This window comes from Phaseolus vulgaris, chromosome 5, assembly GCF_000499845.2.
Source record: "Phaseolus vulgaris cultivar G19833 chromosome 5, P. vulgaris v2.0, whole genome shotgun sequence".
Lineage (NCBI taxonomy): Eukaryota > Viridiplantae > Streptophyta > Magnoliopsida > Fabales > Fabaceae > Phaseolus > Phaseolus vulgaris.
The window spans coordinates 15372579-15393370 of record NC_023755.2 but is presented as its reverse complement, the minus strand read 5'-3'; positions in this window follow the sequence as shown (position 1 = coordinate 15393370).

Here is a 20792-nt window from a genome sequence, read left to right as displayed (position 1 = left end):
ATTGAACATGGTGAAGAGATATCTAGAAGATACACATTATTGATTCTCTTACCTACCAACATTACCAATTTTGATATGATTCCACTAGCAAAGTAGAGATGATTCTTTAACATTCTATGGAATCAACTTGAGTTGGAGATAGCATAGGCACTTTTAATAGAATTGGATCAATGTTCTATGTTTCAAGAACTCACCAAAACTTGCACCAAACACCAAACTCATATGGAAGATCCATCTATTGCCAATTGAACTGATTAAAAAGTGTATTAAGGCAAATGAACCGAATAGAAAGCTTTAAAAACATAAATGAACCGAACAAATCCAGCTAGAACAGAAAAGAGCCGAACATAAAGTGAAAAGGAAACACAAAACCTCATAGAAAGAAGCTTAAGACATGTTTATCGTTTCGTAAAGCAAGGAAGATGAAGGAGAGAAGAACTTATGGAGATGAAGGACTTGGTTTGGTGATCACGCCACTTGGATGGTGAAGGCTCCAAGATAAGTGAGCTACTGTCGCCACTTGAGAGAACCAAATGCACTCAAGATAAGACAAGGTGTAGGAGAAGACAAAGTTATCACAATTCTCTCTCAAATTGAGTAGAGTTTCTCTATTACCAATTTCAATTCTCAATTTTACAAGAGCCCACACCTTTATTTATAGTGTGAGGGTGCTGGAAAATAGGTGGGAAAATTCAAATAAAACTCATTTGAAATTCCCACCAAAAACAAGTCACATGAGAGGTGTGACCTTTTTCTACTATGACACCTCCTAAAAACTACACCTACACCTATTCTCCTAAGTCACATGGATAATGTGACTTTATTTTACATTTTCACACTTCTTTATTTAATATCCACACCTCCTACAACTACACAAGAGTAATTCAAATGATGCTCTTTTATTTAATGCTTTGCCTTGCCCCTCATGGGATGGACTTGGGCTTTTTGGGCTTTGACCTTCTTGGGCTTGGGCCTCATCTTTATTTTATGTTTTCTTTTAAATTTGAGAAGACTAGAAGGAAGAACTTCAAATGTGAAGGCGAATGTCCTCTTCCTTCATTAATAAAAGCCTCCTTTATTTGATTCTCATCATATTTGGTGTTGGGTAGATATATTTCACATGTGTTTAGGGTTTAGGGTTTACCTTCTTGGGCTTGGGCCTCATCTTTATTTTATGTCTTCTTTTAAATTTGAGAAGACTAGAAGGAAGAACTTCAAATGTGAAGGCGAATGTCCTCTTCCTTCATTAATAAAAGCCTCCTTTATTTGATTCTCATCATATTTGGTGTTTGACTTGAACATCACTTGATATCCCTTGTCACATAGATTGCTAATGCTCAGCAGATTGTGCTTTAGACCTTCTACATAGAGCACATCATGGATGACCAAGATGTCTTTGTCTCCTATGGATCCTCTCCCAGGAATCCTTCCTTTGTTGTTGTCCCCATAGGTGACATGCCCTTCTTGCTTAAAGGAGATGCTCAGGAACTTTGATTTGTCCCCTGTCATATGTTTGGAACATCCACTGTCCAAGTACCATTGTTGCTTGCTCTCCTCCAAGATTTCCTACAAAGAAGATTTTCAAGTACAAAGATTTGGTCCGCTTATGAATGTGGGTCCATTTTGTTATATTCATCAATTGAATCTTTATTGCACTTAGGGATCCACTTCATAAAGCCCTTAGGAACAACATATTTTCTGATTTTACAGAACCTCACAGAATGACCTCTTTTCATGCAATAGAAGCATGTAACAATCGGTTGTTTCGATGGTCCAATCGGTTGTTTTTTTGGCATTTTCGAAAATGATTTTGAAAATCTATCTTGTTTGTTTTGTGGGTTAAAGCCCAATCCAGCTTTTCCAAAAACACAGTTTTGAGATGCCAAGACATTCTCAAAGTTGGATTGACTTTTAGAAAGCTTATCCACAGTTTTAACAAGATAGTGGACCTTATTTTCAAGATTTTCGCAATTTTCACAAACAAGAGTATTACACTTGCAAGAGGAGTTTTTGTAAATGATTTCAAGGTTTTCAAAATCTGTTTTTGAATTTTCTAATTCCTCTTCCAGTGATTTACTCTATTTTCAAGCCAGTTATTCTTTTCCTTTAACTGATTGTTCAAGAGGGCCAATCAGTTGGCTTCTTCATGTGTTTCTTGAAAGGCTTGAAGTAATTGACCATAATTTTCAGAGTTTGAGGAGTTAGATGAACTTACACTACTTGAGTCATCCTCCTTTTTTGCCATGAAGCAGAGGTTGAGACTTTTCTTGTTTTGCCTTCTTTTCCTTCTTGCTTGACTCTTTGACCTTGCCTCCTTTGGTTCATTGTTTCCATGAGCATCCTTGAGTGTGTCCCACATCTCTTTAGCAGTTTTGCATTTTGATATCTTGAAAAACTCATTAGTATCTAGTGCAGAAGCTATTATGTTTTGACCAGTATAATCAAGCTTGGCCATTTTACATTCATCATTGGTCCATTGAGACCAAGGTTTTGCAATGAAAGAACCATTCTTTTTAAACTTTAGAATGTAAGGACCATTCTGAATTGAGTCCCAAATTCCTTGATCAATAGATTCCACAAAGATTTTCATTATGGCTTCCCAGTACTTGTAATTCAATCCACAGAATAAAGGAGGTTTGTAGATTGAAGCACCTTCCTCAAAAGATTGTTTTCCAGCAATAGAAAAAAGATTTTTGGATCAACTTGAATAACTTTCAAGAACCAAGCTCTGATACCAATTGTTAGAAAGTATGGCTTTAAACTAGTGAATGGTTTAAAGAGGGATTTCGAAAACTTTTAAGCCTTGAATGAAATTACTTCGAGAATATCTTGATTAAGAAATCAGCTTTTCAAAATACAAAGCTAAAAGCACAGCACCAACAAAACAATCGGTTGTTTCGCAGAAACAATCGGTTGTTTATACCAGTCTACAAATATAAAAACTGAATTTAAAGAGTTAAGGGATAGAGAAAATGCACACAGAGATTTATACTGCTTCACTCTAAACCCAGAGCTACATCCAATCTTCTCAGAAACCACTCAGGAACACCACTAAGTAATCAAACTTATATCACTTACAACACAACCAAGAAAGTGACCTTGATCCCCTCAAGACACACACTTCTCTTGGCCAACACACCAACACTAAGAATGCTGATCTTGATCCCCTCAAGAACACACAACACTTCTTAGCAAACACATAAAGATTCTAGTGCAACAGATACACGGATTACACTTGTTACAGAAGCAATTCTGAAATCAATACAAGCAGAAATTTTATCTCACACTCTTTGATCAATCTCAATCTCTAAGCAATCTCAACTCTTTGAAAATCTCAAAATCTTGTGTTAGTTCTTAAAACTCAAATCTGTTTTTCTGAATATATTCAAAGATGTTGTTTGCTATCAAATCTTAACAAATTATTCATTGCATTTAAATATTGGTCAAAGCATTAAAAACTGGAGCGTAAACAGTTGGGAAAACATTTAATGCTCAGTCAAAGCACAAAATAGTTTTCTGTTATGGTACCAAAACAAAAAATCGGTTGTTTCCACGAATCAATTGATTGTTTTGGTTTTGACGGCAAGTCAACCATAAAAACAGTTTTCAATCTTTTCTAAAAACACCTAAGTATAAAACAATTGGTTGTTTCGACCAAACAATCGGTTGTTTTTCACTTAGTTTGAAAAACACTTTTCTTTTAAAAAGATTGAGAATGCCTGTGCTTTTGATTCAATCAAGAGTGGATTACATAAACAATCTATCCCATATCCTATTTAAGACAGCACAGCAACAACAAGCACAGCCTAGCCTTCAACATCCTTCAAAGGGTTTGGATTCTTCAAAGCTTGAACACCACTTGGTTCAACACACATCACCTCCTTCGACTAGTTTTCTGAGTTGCTCAGGGAACAATTCATTGTGAACCAGGCCCAACCACTAGTCTCATTTGATCTTTTCAACGTGAAACAGAGGCAAGGTGAGTCTCTGAAAAATTATTTGAACAGGTTTGAGGCGTTCGAAATGAAGCTCCAGACCCATGACGAGCCCTATATGGTCAACGCCTTTGGGTAGGGAGTCATGGAAAGACCATTAAAGGACTCACTGATCAGGAATACGGCAGTAACATTTGTTAAGATACGACGTCGATTTGTGACTCACATCAGTGCAGAGGAAGCATTATCTATGAAGCACAACAACACACATCTAGGGCATACCAAGCCCAAAGAATGTAGCCAAGCCCGACCTCTGAGGGTCAACGAAGCCACAACTGAGAAGAGGGCAGACGCAAGGCGAACACCATACTCAGATAGGAAGAACACGCACAAGGCAAAAGCACGTGAAGACCTGGCATTTCGGCCAAAGTTCTGAATGACTTATAAGGAGTTGTTGAGTATGCCAGGGGTGATGGAAAAATTGAAATTCCCCCAAAAGTTTGACAGAAACTTAGGGCCACGAAAAGATACCTGGTGCGAATTCCACAAAGGATTTGGGCACGACATGGAGCGATGTATAACTCTGGACTATCAGTTGGCAGGTTTGGTGAAAGACGGTTTCTTGAAGGAATATCTGGAGGGAAACCAAGAAGGGACAAAAGAAGAGATTGTTTCCGGGGACTAAGGGCATGAGGTACTAGTCCATGGCGAGTTGAACACCATCTCGGGAGGGGGATGCACTACCTCTAAGCGTAAGAAATACACGAGAAAGTCAATAACAATAGAAGCGAGGAGACCTGGCCAATCGGCAGAGCCCGACCTCTGCTTTACGAGATATGATTTGGAAGACGTGGTCCCACATGACGACAATCCGGTGGTGATATCCATCGTCATTGTGGGAAGAAGAGAAGACCGAGTTCTCATCGACCAAGAGAGCTCAGCTGATGTGATGTTCTGGATAACATTCAATAATTTTCGATTGTCACCTAACCAATTAAGGCCATATGATGAATATTTGTTTGGCTTTGCGGGAGATCAGGTGGAAGTGCATGGACATGTTGAGCTGAGGACAACTTTTTCAGATTGCACCTCAGCTCGTACGATCAACATCAAGTATATAGTAGTTAACGCTGTCTCGACATACAAATTGCTTTTGGGAAGGCCTTCTCTGAATAGGCTAGGTGCGGTGGCCTCAACGGAGCACATGAAGATGAAGTTGCCCTCCCTTGATGGAGGGGTGATCATCATCAAGTTTGATCAGAAAGGGACAAGGAAGTTCTTTGAGAATAGCCTGAAGAGAATGAGGGGAGTGTGCTCTATTACTGTTCAGGCACAAGAGCCAGAGGAGATCATGCAAACTGAAGTCACCAACGAGAGGCGACCTGGACCTACTGGTAAGGTCCAGGAGAAAGAAATAGGAGGAAAGAAGTTCAAGCTCGGAACATCGATATGTCAGGAATTGTAAGATAAGATAGCTAAGGTGTTGAGCAAGAGTGATCAAGAGCTTTGAAGAATTCAAATTGTGCTTTGAAGAATCCAAATCCTATGTGCTTGATGCAAGGCTGTGTTGCTGCTGTGTTTTGGGAGGGATCTGGGTAGTTTTACACTCCTTTGTTGAATCTAAAGCTAACGTGTTTTAAATCCTTTTTGAAATAATGTGTTTTTCTAACTAAGTGAAAAACAACCTGTTGTTTTGTCGAATCAACCGGTTGTTTTACTCTCAGGAGTTTTTGAAAAGGTTGAAAACTATTTAAGTTTGGTTGACTTAACTGCCAAACCAAACAATCGGTTGTTTCGTGGTTTCAACCGATTGTTTGTTTGAAAATCCTAACAAAATTTTGTTTTGGTGGTTGAATTAAATGATTTCCAATTGAATACGCTCCTTCATTAAATGCTTTGACCAATCTTTGGAAATTATAAATAGTTTTTTTATGTTTTCAAACAAGTGAGAGAAACAAATTTGAGTTTTTCAGTTGTGAAAGAGTTTATTCAAGATTTGAACATTCACATCAAAGTTTTAGGTTTTCTAAGAGAGTGGAATAGGATTGCATTTGTATTGATTTCAGATTGCTCTGTAAACAAGTGTAATATCTTCTCAACCTTCTGTATTTCTAGTGTTGTGTTGCCAAGGAGTGTTGTGTGCTCTTGAGGTTGTCAAGATCAATACTCTTGGTGTGTGATTTGCCAAAGTGAGTGTGTTTCTTGAAGGGTTAAAGGTCACTGCTTTGGTGGATTGTGTTTTGTAATCTGGTTTGATTACTTAGTGGATTACCCAGTGGTTTTCTGGGGACTGGATGTAGCTCATGGTTTAAGAGTGAACCAGTATAAACTGTTGGTGTATCTTTCTCTTACCCTTAAACTCATTTAAATTCAGTTTTTAGTTTTACTGGTATAAACAACCGATTGTTTCGCAAAAACAACTGATTATTTTTATACTGCTTTGCTGTTTTATTACTGTTGTTCTTGGCTAACCTGATTTTTGTTTTGGATTCATACAAAGAAGTTTGTTAAAACTAAAAAGATTTCAAAAACCTCTCTTAAACAATTCACTCGCCTCTCGTTTAAGGTCATATCTTGCTAATTCATGATGTCTTTCAAACTCTTTCAAATGGATGTGAAGAGTGCTTTTCTCAATGGTTTTATCAATGAAGAAGTGTATGTTGGCAACCACCGAGTTTTGAGGATCATCAACATCCCAATCACGTTTTTAAGTTGAAAAAGGCTTGGTATGGGCTTAAACTGTTAGAATGGTTGGCTTTAAACTAGAGGGGGGTGAATTGTTTAAAGAGGGTTTTCGCAAACTTTTGAGACAAGAATGAAATTCTCTGAAGAAAACAATTGATAAAGAATTCAGTTTGCCAAAACAGCAATAAAAAACAGCAGTACCAGAAAAGCAATCGGTTGTTTCACAAAAACAATCGGTTGTTTATACCAGCAAACAACAAACAAAATTGAATTTAAAGAGATTAAGGATAGAGAGATTGCACACAGATGTTTATACTGGTTCACTCCAAACCCAGAGCTACATCCAGTCTTATCAGAAAACCACTGAAGAAATCCACTAAGCAACCACACCTTGATCACTTACACCACAACCAAGAGAGTGACCTTAATCACCTCAAGACACACACTCTTCTTGGCCAACACACCAACACTAAGATTGTTGATCTTGATCCCCTCAAGAACACACAGCCAATCTCAGCAAACACAAATGAAACTAGTTCAGCAGAGTACAAGGATTACACTTGTTACAAAAGATAATCTGAAATCAATACAAGCAGAATCCTATTCCACACACTTTGATCAAATCACAAACTCTAAGCAATCTCAGCTCTTTGAAAAACTCAAAAACTCTATTCAAAATCTTGTTACAGAAATCTGTTTTTCTGAATTTATTCAAAGATGTTGTTTGTTATCAAATCTTAACAAACTCTTTAATTGCATTTAATGATTGGTCAAAGCATTTAAAGACTGGAGTGTAAGCAGTTAAATCATTTAAAGCTCAGTCAAAGATAAAACAGTTTTTCTGTTATGGTACCAAAACAAATAATCAGTTGTTTCCTCGAATCAATCGGTTGTTTTGGTTTTAACAGCTCAACCATTTGAAAAACAGTTTTCAATCTTTTCTATAAACAATCGGTTGTTTCCACAAAACAATCGGTTGTTTTTAACTTAATTTGAAAAGCATTTTTTTTTCAAACAGATTGAGAATGCCTATGCTTTAGATTCAATCAAGTGTGGATTACAACACTCAAACTACCCCAGATCCTAACTAAAACAGCACAGCAACAACAAGCTCACCCAAGGCTTCAACATCCTTCAAAGGGTTTGGATTCTTCAAAGCTTGAACACCACTTGGTTCAACATAAACAAGCTCCAAGGCAGTGGTATGAGAGGCTTAATAACTTCCTTTTATCCCATGGCTATGAAAGAGGAATGATTGACAAAAAAAATTTCATCAAGAAAGCAAATTCTGAAATTATTTTGGTCCAAATCTATGTTGATGACATCATTTTTTGTGCTACCAAAGATAGTTTGTGTGAGGAGTTTGTTGTTGCAATGCAAGATGAGTTTGAAATGTCCATGATGGGAAAACTTTTCTTCTTTCTTGGGCTGCATGTTAAACAATCAAAGGATGGTATTTTCTTATGTCAATCAAAGTATTGCAAAGAAATCCTCAAGAAATTTGAGATGGAGAGTTGCAAGGAAGCTAGCACACCTATGCCTTCAAGCTGTTATATGGATGCAGATGCTGTTGGAAAAAGGGGTAGATTAAACAAAATATAGAGGCTTAATTGGTTCTTTACTCTATCTCACAACAAGTAGACCGGATATCATGTTTGTCGTATGTCTTTGTGCAAGATATCAAGCAAAGCCAAAGGAATCTCACTTCAAGGCTGCCAAAAGGATTCTCAAATATCTCAAAGGAACTACTAATGTTGGTCTATGGTATCCTTCTTACTCACCTATACATTTAATTGGATATTTAGATTCTGACTTTGCAGAGTGTAAGCTGGACCAAAAAAGCACAAGTGGCACTTGTCATCTTCTTGGATCAAGTCTCATTTCTTGCCATAGTAAGAAACAAGCTTGTGTAGCTCTTTCCACTACAGAAGCTAAATACATTGCTGCTGGGAGCTGTTGTTCACAAATTCTTTGGCTTAAACAGCTGCTTGCAGATTTTAGATTGAAGATTAGTAAGGTTCCTTTGCTTTGTGACAACACAAGTGCTATAAATCTCACCAAAAATCAGATTTAGCACTCAAGAACAAAGCACATTGAGATTCTTCATCACTTCATAAGAGATCATGTGAACAATGGAGATTGTGAGATGAAGTTCATTGAAACAAAACTACAGCTTGCTGATATATTCACAAAACCTTTGGCAAAAGACAGGTTTTTCTTTTTAAGAAATGAGTTAGGCATTCTTGACTCTCAAAATCTCTCTTAAACTGCTTTCTATGCATAAAGTCTATTTGTGAAGACAAATAGGGGGAGAATTGGTTTCTCTGTTGCTCTACAAACTGTTTTAAACTATTAAAGCTCTTTCATTTCTGTTTTTATGCTTCTGCTGATAGAAACAACCGATTGAATCGAGGAAACAACCGGTTGTTTATCTGATATATATTGGTTTTTGGCTGGTTTTTCTGCTATAAGGTCTATGCAGAAAACCAATTAATGTGCTATTCTAACCTGCTGTTAAAGATGCTCTAGTTTGCATAAGTTTTGCTTTGCAGGTGCTGTTTCAGATTCAAACAAAGACCAACACAAGCAACCAGGGATTTGTCTTCATCAAATAGGGGGAGATTGTTGATCAAGAGTGATCAAGTGCTTTGAAGAATTCAAGTTGTGCTTTGAAGAATCCAAATCCTATGTGATGTTTTGGAAAAAGACCTCTTAAATGGTGACAACCATTAGGAGGTATGAACAAATCTTCCCTAACATTTTTTAACCAAGATGGTGGTGAAATAGGAACCTTGGGTAATGAAAAAGATAAGGAAGGAAAACACCTTGGAGGTGAAAGGATAAGACCCATGTCAACTTGGCCTTCTTTGTCTTTTTCTTGTTTACTTGTGGTAGGTGGGTGAGTTAGGTCTTGTTTTACCTTGTTGATCTTTAAGATTTGCTTTTGTGGACAATGAAGAGCTATGTGCCCAAAACCTAAACATTTAAAACATTTGATATTTGAAGTTTTGGTAGGTGACTTAGGAGTAGAAAGATTTGTAGTAGAAACTTTGTTTGGAAACATGGTTTGTTTGGAAAAATTGGAAGGAGAAACCACAGGGAGGTTTCTTGCGATATATAATGTCCATTACAATTTTATGCCACCATTCTTTGGCATAGCCCAAAAAGGATAAAGAAACTAATCTAAGTTTTTGGTCATCTTGGACCTTATACACATGAAAATAATGGTCAACCTTAGTCTCCCATTCTAAATACACATTAGGATCACTATCACCATTAAAACTAGGGACTTTTTTACAAGCAATGTTGAACACTTGGTGATATCTTTGGTCACGGTTATAGCTCTCTTCATGAGAATGATGGTGATGCCTCCTTCTTCTATGTTCTTCTTCACCAAGGACTGAAGCTTTGGAAGGAGAATGCTGTTTGTAAGATGCACCACTTGAATAGCCAGCCATTTTGCAAATAAAAAACAGCAAACACACAAAAACAGCAAACAAGTTAAGAAACAAAATTAGCAAAAACAGTGAGCTTGGCAATGAAACTGCCGAAGTGAAATGAGGCTGAAAAAAGAGATCACTCTCAAAGAAATAATGTTCTTGCACCAATCTGATCTTGAGGCCTTGGAATCCTCAAATGAAACATGTCAAAGCAAGCACACCAATCTCAAAAGCAACCACCACAAAACCAATGAAACAATAAAGACAAACAAGAAAAGGTATAAGCAAGGAAAGGTAATTGCAAAAGGAATACTATATGTAAGACAAACTCAAAGAGTAAGAATGAAAGACAATCAAGAAAATAAAGAACTCAATGAGAAAAGTAGGCACACAAAAGAATACTTAAGGAAAAGCACTAGAGTAGATGAAGAAAACAAAAAATTAGCTACTGGAATTTTTTTTTTTAAAATGCAAACTGTGCTTGATATTCACTGATTTAACTGGAATGATGTAGAGCGAACTGGATTATGAAATTTAAACCACAGAAACTTCAAGATGTTAACTCAATAATGGCACTGGAATCAATTAAAAACAGTAAGCCAATTGAGAGAAATAAATTTTTCAAAATCGCTGCCAGATTACCGTATTTTTTTCGGCAGAATTGTACACTTTTTTTATTTTATTTATCATTTTTTGTGTACTTCGTATTTTTGAATGATTCTTTTTTCTATTATTTTCTAACACTTTGAATATCTCAAATCCATAATTTCAGAATTTTCCAGTAAGTAAATCAATTGCAATAAGGAAAAAACAGTAAGCACTTTTTTCAGAAACAGAGGAATCCTAATAGGACTAAAAAACAGGATTATGAACTAGCAAAGACATAATAGAAAATGATGTATTGGAACTTGTATAGGTCTAGAATACAAGTATGAACTCAATTCTAAAAAGAAAATGCACAAAGGATCAATATCAATTCAGAAAATTATAGACACTAAAGCAAGAAACAATCAAAACAAGAAAAGTACTACTAGAAGTAATGACAATTATGGAATAACATGACTAAGACAAAACTTGACATGATTACAAAATTAAAAGACACATCACAAATTTTAACAACAAGTGAAAGGAAGCTTAAGGTAAACTCTAGGAAGGATAATGCCATTCCAAAAGAGCAACCATACTCATAAGAATTATGAGTGCCATAAACCTTTTCACAAGCACTTGGTGTAAAAGAAAAACAGCAAGAATACTCAAGTAAAATTCTAAAACAGAAACTTAAATTGCAAGAAATTAAAAGAGCTCTTGAAATTAAAGTGCACACAACTCAACAATTAAACAAGAAGAACCTAAGACTCATGATACCACATGATGTGATTCCAATAGCCACATAGAGAAAGGTTCTTGACCTTCTAAGGAATCAACTTGAGTTGGACAATAGTTAGGCACTTTTTCTTAGAATTGGATCATTGTTCTAAGTCAAGAACTCTCCAAAAACTAGCACCAATTCCAAACTCATATGGAAGTTCCAATTATAGTCAAATTGAACCGAACAAAATGGAACAAAAGATAAGCAAACTGAAATAGAAGTGCTGGAAATTAAAATGCACCGAACCAAAACAGAAAAGAATAAGAACAGCTGCTGGAAAATGAAAGATAACCAAACCAAAACTCAAGAACACAAGCTAAACATGAACAATTGAAAGAGTAGGAAGGAAGGAGAAGAGAAAAGCTTATGGAGATGGAAGAGAAGGTGAGTGATCACGCCACTAGAAGGATGGTTGCTCCTAGATGAGTGTGCTGCCGCCACTTGAGGACACCATGGATCCTTCAAGATAAGACTAGAGAAGAAGGCTCAAAAGCTCTCCAATGCCCACTCAAAAATTGAGTATAGTTTCTTTCTCTAATTTCAATTCTCAATTGTACAAGCTAAGCACCTTTATTTATAGCCTAGAGGTGCTGAAAAATAGGTGGGAAATTTCAAATAAAACTCATTTGAAATTCCCACAAAAAACAAGTCACATGGGAGGTGTGACCTTTTTCTACTATGACACCTCCTAAAAACTACACCTACGCCACTCTCCTAAGTCACATGGACAATGTGACTTTATTTTACATTTTCACACACCTTTATTTAATAACCACACCTCCTAAAACTATACAAGAGTATTTCAAAGCTTGGCCTTGCCCCTCATGGGATGGACTTGGGCTCTTTGGGCTTTGGCCTTCTTGGGCTTGGGTTTGGGCTTTGGGATTGGGCCTCATCTTTATTTTATGTCTTCTTTTAATTTTGAGAAGACTAGAATGAAGAACTTCAAATGTGAGGGTGGATGTCCTCTTCCTCCATTAATAAAAGCCTCCTTTATTTGATTCTCATCAACTCCTTTGTTGAATCTAAAGCTAACGTGTTTTAAATCCTTTTTGAAATAAAGTGTTTTTCTAACTAAGTGAAAAACAACCTGTTGTTTTATCGAATAAACCGGCTGTTTTACTATTAAAAGTTTTTGAAAAGGTTGAAAACTATTTAAGTTTGGTTGACTTAACTGCCAAACCAAACAATCGGTTGTTTCGTGGTTTCAACCGATTGTTTGTTTGAAAATCCTAAGAGAATTTTGTTTTGGTGGTTGAATGTGCTTTAAATGATTTCCAACTGAATACGCTCCTTCATTAAATGCTTTGACCAATCTTTGGAAAATATAAATTGTTTGTTTATGTTTTCAAACAAGTGAGAGAAACAAATTTGAGTTTTTCAGTTGTGAAAGAGTTTATTCAAGATTTGAACATTCACATCAAATTTTTAGGTTTTCTAACAGAGTGGAATAGGATTGCATTTGTATTGATTTCAGATTGCTCTATAAACAAGTATAATCTCTTCTCAACCTTCTGTATTTCTGGTGTTGTGTTGCCAAGGAGTGTTGTGTGCTCTTGAGGTTGTCAAGATCAATATTCTTGGTGTGTGATTTGCTAAAGTGAGTGTGTTTCTTGAAGGGTTCAAGGTCACTGCTTTGGTGGATTGTGTGTTGTAATCTGGTTTGATTACTTAGTGGATTACCCAGTGGTTTTCTGGGGACTGGATGTAGCTCTTGGTTTAAGAGTGAACCAGTATAAACTGTTGGTGTATCTTTCTCTTACCCTTAAACTCATTTAAATTCAGTTTTTAGTTTTACTGGTATAAACAACCGATTGTTTCGCAAAATCAACTGATTGTTTTTCTACTGCTTTGCTGTTTTATTACTCTTGTTCTTGGCTAACCTGATTTTTGTTTTGGATTCATACAAAGAAGTTTGTTAAAACTTAAAAAGATTTCGAAAACCTCTCTTAAACAATTCACTCCCCTCTCGTTTAAGGTCATATCTTGCTAATTCATGATGTCTTTCAAACTCTTTCAAATGGATGTGAAGAGTGTTTTTCTCAATGGTTTTATCAATGAAGAAGTGTATGTTGAGCAACCACCGGGTTTTGAGGATCATCAACATCCCAATCACGTTTTTAAGTTGAAAAAGGCTTTGTATGGGCTTAAACAAGCTCCAAGGCAGTGTATGAGAGGCTTAATAACTTCCTTTTATCTCATGGCTATGAAAGAGGAATGATTGTTTTTCTGCTGCTTTGCTGTTTTATTGCTTTTGTTCTTGGGTAACTTGATTTTTGTTCTGGATTCATACAAAAAAGTTTGTTAAAACTTAAAAAGATTTCAAAAACCTCTCTTAAACAATTCACCCGCCCCTCTCGTTTAAGGCCATATATTGTAACACAGGGTAATATCGAAGCACGTGAACGCTTTTCCTTGGTTATCTGCAGACATGCCTGAGATAGATCCAGACTTCTTGTGCAATAGGCTTACTATGGACAAGAAGGTTAGACCTGTAGTACAAAGAAGAAGGAAGTTTAATGAGGAAAGGCGCCTAATCATCAGGGAAGAGACACAAAAGCTTCTGAAATTTCACCACATAGAGGAGATTCAATATCCCGGGTGGTTGGCAAACGTAGTGTTGGTACAAAAGGCTAATGGGAAGTGGAGGATGTCCGTTGACTTTAGTTATCTGAATAAGGTTTGTCCCAAGGACTCTTATCCACTGCCCAACATACTCCTTGGTGACAGTGCCTCAGGTCGTCGACTGCTAAGTTTCCTAGATGCATTCTCGTGGTATAACCAGATCCGTATGCACCCCCGAGATGAGAGTAAGACCGCCTTCATAACCGAACTCTTCAACTATTGCTACAAGGTCATGCCCTTTGGCCTCAAGAATGCTTGTGCCACCTGTCAAAGGTTGATGGATAGAATCCTCGCCCCAATGATTTGGTGGAATGTATAGGCGTATGTAGACGACATGGTCGTCACTTTAGAAGAGAAGGATTAGCACATTGTTGATTTGGAAGAGTTGTTCAACACGATAGTTCAATACAACTTGAAGTTAAACCCAGAAAAAAATGTGTGTTTGGGGTGGAGGTAGGAAAGTTCCTCGGGTTTTTTCTTACTAAACGGGGTATAGAAGCGAACCGAAATAAGTGCGCAACAATCATAGGAATGAGGAGCCCGACCAATGTAAAGGAGGTTCAACAACTGACTAGATGCATGACTGCTTTGTTTAGATTCTTGTCAGCTGGTGGAGATAATGGGTATTTTTATTTCCAATGTTTGAAGAAGAATAATTGTTTTGTATGGAGTCGCGAGTGTGAATAGGCCTTCATCAGGTTGAAGGAGTATCTAGCCAGCCCACCTGTCCTCTGTAAGCCATTGTCAGGTACTGCCATTCATCTTTACTTTGTAGTCACTGATCGGGCAATCAGCTCGGTCATTGTGTAAGAATAAGACCGGGTCCAGAGGCTTGTTTACTTCGCGAGCAAGGTGTTGCAAGGGCCAAAGACGCGGTATCAGGCTATTGAAAAGGTTGCTTTGGCAGTGGTATTCGCAGCCCCACGACTCCGCCATTATTTCCAAAGTTTCACTGTAATAGTGATGACTAATCTGCCCATCTGCAAGGTTTTTCAGAAGCCCACCATAGCAGGTCGAATGGTTCATTGGACAATTGAGTTGTCTGAGTTTGACGTGTAGTATGAACCCCGTGGGCCCATAAAGGGTCAGGTATATGCTGATTTTGTGGTAGAACTATCATCTGAGGCTACCCAGCCAGATGGTAATGACTTCCAGTGGGTCCTTTCAGTGGATGGATCTTCTAACCAACAAGGGAGCAGTGATGGGGTCATCCTAGAAGGACCAAATGGGTTGTTGATCAAGCAGGCCTTGAGGTTTGCCTTCAAAGCCAACAACAATAAGGATGAATATGAAGCCTTGATAGTTGGGACGTTGTTTGCTAAGGAGTTGGGTGCTCGAAACTTGTTGGTGAAGAGTGACTCGTTGTTGGTTATTGGGCAAGTCACAGGTGAGTACCAAGATAAAGACCCACAGTTGGCATCGTACCTCAAGTATGTTGTGTTTCTGAAAATAGCTTTCTCCACGTTTGAGCTGGTGCATGTCCCAAGAGAACATAATTCCCGAGCTGATTTGCTATCCAAACTGGCGAGCTCGGGGAAGGGAGGTCGACAAAGGTCAGTCATTCAGGAAACCTTGAAGTCGCCTACGACCATTGCGGAGGGGATGGCAGAGGTCAACCATGTAGAAGCCTTGGGGGTGAGCTCGGAACAAGGGAGGAGGCACCGATCGTTGACACAGGAGACATTGAAAGTGCCAAGGATAAGCACCTATGGCTTATTGGGAGATGGGTCATCGGAGGTTTTGCAGGTCGACGCGATAGAGACCTGGATGACACCATATTAGTGCTACCTAGCTAATGGTTTGCTCCCGGCAGAGCCTACAGCGACGAAGGCGATTAAGAGGTGATCCTGACTGTTGACCAGAACGCTGGAGCCTTGCCTCGTCAAATCTGGATCGACTTTGCACCGTGATAGCTTATGTCCTTCGCCTTGATTCACCTCAAGAACCTGCAAAAGACAGAACGGCGCCGCTGCGGCCGATCACGCTCCGACGCCCAAGTCAGCGACTGAACCACCAAAATACTAAGAGAAAACTAAGAACTTCAGGAACCATGCAATATTCTCTCTCAGTGTACTCCAGTTCTCGCGAGCGTAAAAGAAGTATTCTAAAATGCGCGTACCTCAGAAGTTCGTTAGGATTCCTTATATACCTGTGCATTTTCTCTCTCTTGACAGTTACACATCTGGACATGTGGCTCGTATCCAGCTGTACACGTGTCACCATCTGGAGCATCCTTGACTTGAGCGTCGCCTCTTACTCTTCAGGCTTTTCGACTAAGTTACTTATGCAGGAAGCAATTCAGCGTATAACTGCCTTGGAGCGCGATATCTTCTGCGTGGCGAGTACGGGTGTCTTCATATACACCTTCCCTGTGGTCTCGCCGGCCGCCATTATATTCTACTTTACTTACTTCACTGTGCATGCTCGGGTAAGCTGTTCCTCGACCTTAACCTCTGGCCAGCTAGGGAATGACCATCTGACGACTTCATCCTTTGCTTCGAAAGCCTGGAACAAGCTTTCCTGATCCTTCGGCGATGTCATCCTCTCGGCGATCTTCGATCGTCTTGTCGCCTAGGTTCGCACCCGGTGACTACAACACAAACTTGGTGACCGCCGTTTTAGGCATGCTAGAGATCGGGCACGCCAACTTAACGACTGGCGATCACACGAGCCTCCCGACGTCCTTCCCTTCTACCAGCCAGGTGTCCCGTTCAACACGCCTATACTATTGTTTGCGGCCACGTCATCAATTCCGACTACCTGGGCGGTACACAAGCCCCCCAGTCTTAAGCGAAGACTTGTCCAGCGAAAAGACTAAGAGGTCACGTCACTGCCGATCTACGTGGCGCTGGTGCGGAATTCCAAACGTTTGTACCCTCTGCTTTTCTGACGCTCCACCAAACCCCTTTCGCAATCGCCCGACACGTGGTTTCATCAACGATCATCTTCAGTTGTCGTTTGCGCTTCCAAAAACGTTTGAAAAACCCTTAAACCCCTTCATTTCTACTGTTTCATCATCTCTCTGCATTCTCGAAACGCTCTGAGTTTTCTCTGCAAACCCACAACGCTTCTCAGCTCCCTCAATCTCCAATTCCCTTCAACGCTCATCTGATCATCGAAAGGTACCTCTTTTACTTCTTCTGTTGATACATGCTGCATTTTAACCGATTCGCATCATCCATTATCTGTCTGGTGCATACGCTTGAGTTTGCATATAACCGAGTAGTAAATTCTACCACCTCCCATTCTCCTTTTGAGGTGGTCTATGGGTTTAATCCCCTAACACCTCTTGATCTTCTTCCTATTCCCCTTCTTGACGATGTCTTGTGCAAAGATGGGGATGAAAAGGCTTCTTTTGTGAAAACTTTGCATAAAGACATCAAGAAGAGAATTGAGAAGAAGGTTGGCAAGTATGCTGAACTTGCCAATAAGAGGAGAAAAGCATTGTTGTTTGATGAGGGCGATTGGGTTTGGCTTCACTTGCGGAAGGATCGTTTTCCTACTCAAAGGAAGTCCAAACTCATGCCTCGAGGGGATGGACCTTTCCAAGTCCTCAAGAGGATTAATGACAATGCTTATGAGTTAGATATGCCTGATACATTCTTAGGTAGTCATACTTTTAATGTCAGCGATCTAACTCCTTTTTCTGTAGGTCTCCAGAATTCGTGGTCGAATTCTCTCCAACTCGGGGAGTATGATGGAGATCAAGCCCAAGAGAACATGGAGGCCACTCATCAAGCTCAAGAAGAGGTGGAGGCACAAATGGAGGACGCCCATGGAGGTCAAAGTCCACCTCAAAGGATTACAAGAAGCATGTTCAAAGCCTTGGGAGCTAGAGGACATTTATTTTCTCTTTTTGTAGTGTCTTTAGTTGAAGGTGCTTAGAGGGAAACCTTAGAAACCTCTTTTGTTATAGCATCTTTTAGGCTTTAGTTAGGAGCTTTAGGGGGGTGTATTAGTAGATAGGTGTAGAAGTAGAATAGGGGGTGCCAAAGTAAAGGAAAGGATCACACCTTCCTTGCTTAGCAAATAGGCGCCGGTTCTAGTTTGAATTAGGAGGGAATTTTAATTGTTTTAGCTTTCTTTTTCAGCACCTTAGGCTATAAATAGAGGTGCCTTCCTTGTAAATTTCAGATTTGAATTTTATCTAAAGAAACTATACTCAAAATTGGAGTGAGCATTTGGAGAGCTTTGAGCTTCTTCTCTAGTCTTATCTTGAAGGACCATGGTTTCCTCAAGTGGCGGCTTCCACACTTATCTAGGAGCATCCATTCTTCTAGTGGCGTGATCATCCAACCATTCCTCCATCTTCATGAGCATTCTCTTCTCCTTCCTTTCTTCTTCTTCAATTTGTTCATGTAGCCTTGAGTTTTGAGTTGTTTTTGTTTCGGTTCCTTTAATTTTCCAGCACCTATATTCTGTTTACTTCTTAATTCTGTTCGGTACTTTTGTTTTTAATTCAATTCTGTTCGGTCTCTTCTTTTCATTCTCCTTTGTTGATTCAATTTGACAATATTTGGTTCATCCAAATGAGTTTGGGATTTGGTACTTGTTATTGGTGAGTTCTTGATCTTAGAACCATGATCCAACTTCTAAGAAAGTGCCTCTACATTTTCCAACTCAAGGTGATTCCTCAAAGTGTCAAGAATCTTGTTCTATGTGGCTATTGGAATCACATCATTTCCTCTTCTTCTTACTTCTCGTAACTTAGGGCTTCGTCCTCCATTACTTTCATCACAACGAACTCCCGTTCGTTCGTTCTCCATTCTTTGTCCACAATCGAGTCGATCTCTGTAACCTTTGTTAATCCTTTTTCCTTTTTCCTTTGCTGTTCACGCGATGGCTCGTACGAAAACCACCGCGAATCCTCCTCCTTCATCACGAAACCCTCCACCCCAAGCGCATAACTTACCACGAGCATCTGGTGCTCTTTCTTCCAGGCTGAGAGGCCTGCGACCTCTCACCCCAATCTCACTCAGGCAACTCCACCAGTCGCCGGAGGAGCCTCCGTCGACACACGAGACTACAAGAAGCTTTATCCGTGGGCCACCTCAGCTCTGTTGAAAGAAACCTCTTCCATAAACACAACGTTGGGCGTGCACCGACTAAGGAAAGGGGACCAATCTGATCTTTCATTCCATAAGGAGCATGACAACAAAATGGTCGTGCTGCCCTGCCACCCGGATGAACCAATCTGTGCTGACAATAAAGCGAGCAACGGCGAGCTGTTCTGCTTTCTCTACACGACGTTCTTCAAGAAGGTGAAGCTCCGACTTCCCTTCACTCGCTTCGAGAGGGAATTACTAACTGAGCTCAACATCGCCCCCGCCCAGCTTCACCCCAACAGCTGGGTGTTCGTAAGGGCGTTCCAGATCATGTGCGCACACCTAGGACTGCCAGCTTCGGTTGACGTTTTCCTCTTCCTCTTTGAAGCTAAGAATCCTGGAGACCGCCTCTGGATTAGCCTGAACGGGATCGCTGGGAGGTCAATCCTCTCCATCTTCCAGCAATATTACAAAGATTGGAAAGGGAAATTCGTGAAGGTGTGCGCCAACGACCAGGATCCTTCCCTGCTCGACGACTTCCCCTAGTACTGGGTACACAAGGGGAACAAAGACGCCAAAGAGAGCTTTAGGAGGCCCAGAAGTCCCGACAACATGGGCGAGCTAGACAAGGATCTATGCCTTTTCTGGAAGAAAGTAGCAGCCGCCAACATCACCTTTCCCACCTCCGCAATAATCTCCTTCGAGTTCCTCGAGGACCAACTCGAAGCTCACATAGGTTAGCACTTACCTCGACATTTAGGTTTTCGTCTTGTGTTGGAACTGATTGCACATCTCTGTTATCTACCATCGAGCGTCCTGCTTGTTGCGCACTGGACTTGGTTTTTAATTCATGCGCCATTTGTTTGCATCATTCGCACACGTACTCATATATTTTGCTCTTGCTTTGTGCTTACTTGTATATTTTTACCCTGTGCAGACCTCATGTTGGGCAAAGGCAAACTAGTTGAACTGAGGGCGCTCGCCCGAACTCATAAGTTGGTGACGGGTTCCCAAACCGTGCCCAACTCGGTGGTGGAGATCGTCGCTGCCCAGGGTAGATTGCCTCCTCAAGGCCCAGCTCCTCCAGAGACACTGCCCGCCCCCCAACGAAAAAAGCTCATCTTAAGGAAACCAAAGAGGAAAACTCCTCAAGTGGTTCAAGAAGATGAGGATGAGGATGATGAGGCGACTGAGGACGGCCTTGTCACCAAAAGGAAAAGGGTGGCACCTTCTTCACCACCCGCTCTCCCAACACCAACACCGCCCTCTCTCCTAGCTCCAGCACCGCCCTCTCCCCCAGCTCCAACACCGCCGGTCCAAGCAACACCCTTGGCAGTCGCGCTTCCTGCGGTTGAAGGCAACAAGCCCAACTTCATGGAGAACCCTCCTAGCGCCTCCACGCCGTTCGTATCTGCTGGAGAGGGTCCTCCTTCAACTGCCTCAATTGCTGAAGCCGCACCAGGTGGGGATGAAGGCGCTCACAACTCGCCGATACTCATAACCGAGTCCCCCACTTCACCACCACGCCAGGAAGCCCCCCTTGCTCAACCAATTCAAGAGGGTGGTGGTGAGAGTCAGCACCAGGCTCCTTTAGCGCCTCCACCAGCAGCAGCTGCAAGCCTTCCCCCCTTGGTCAAAGAAGTCTGGGGGCCTTTCACAGCTAAGCTAAAGATGATGGCAGAGGACCTTCCCT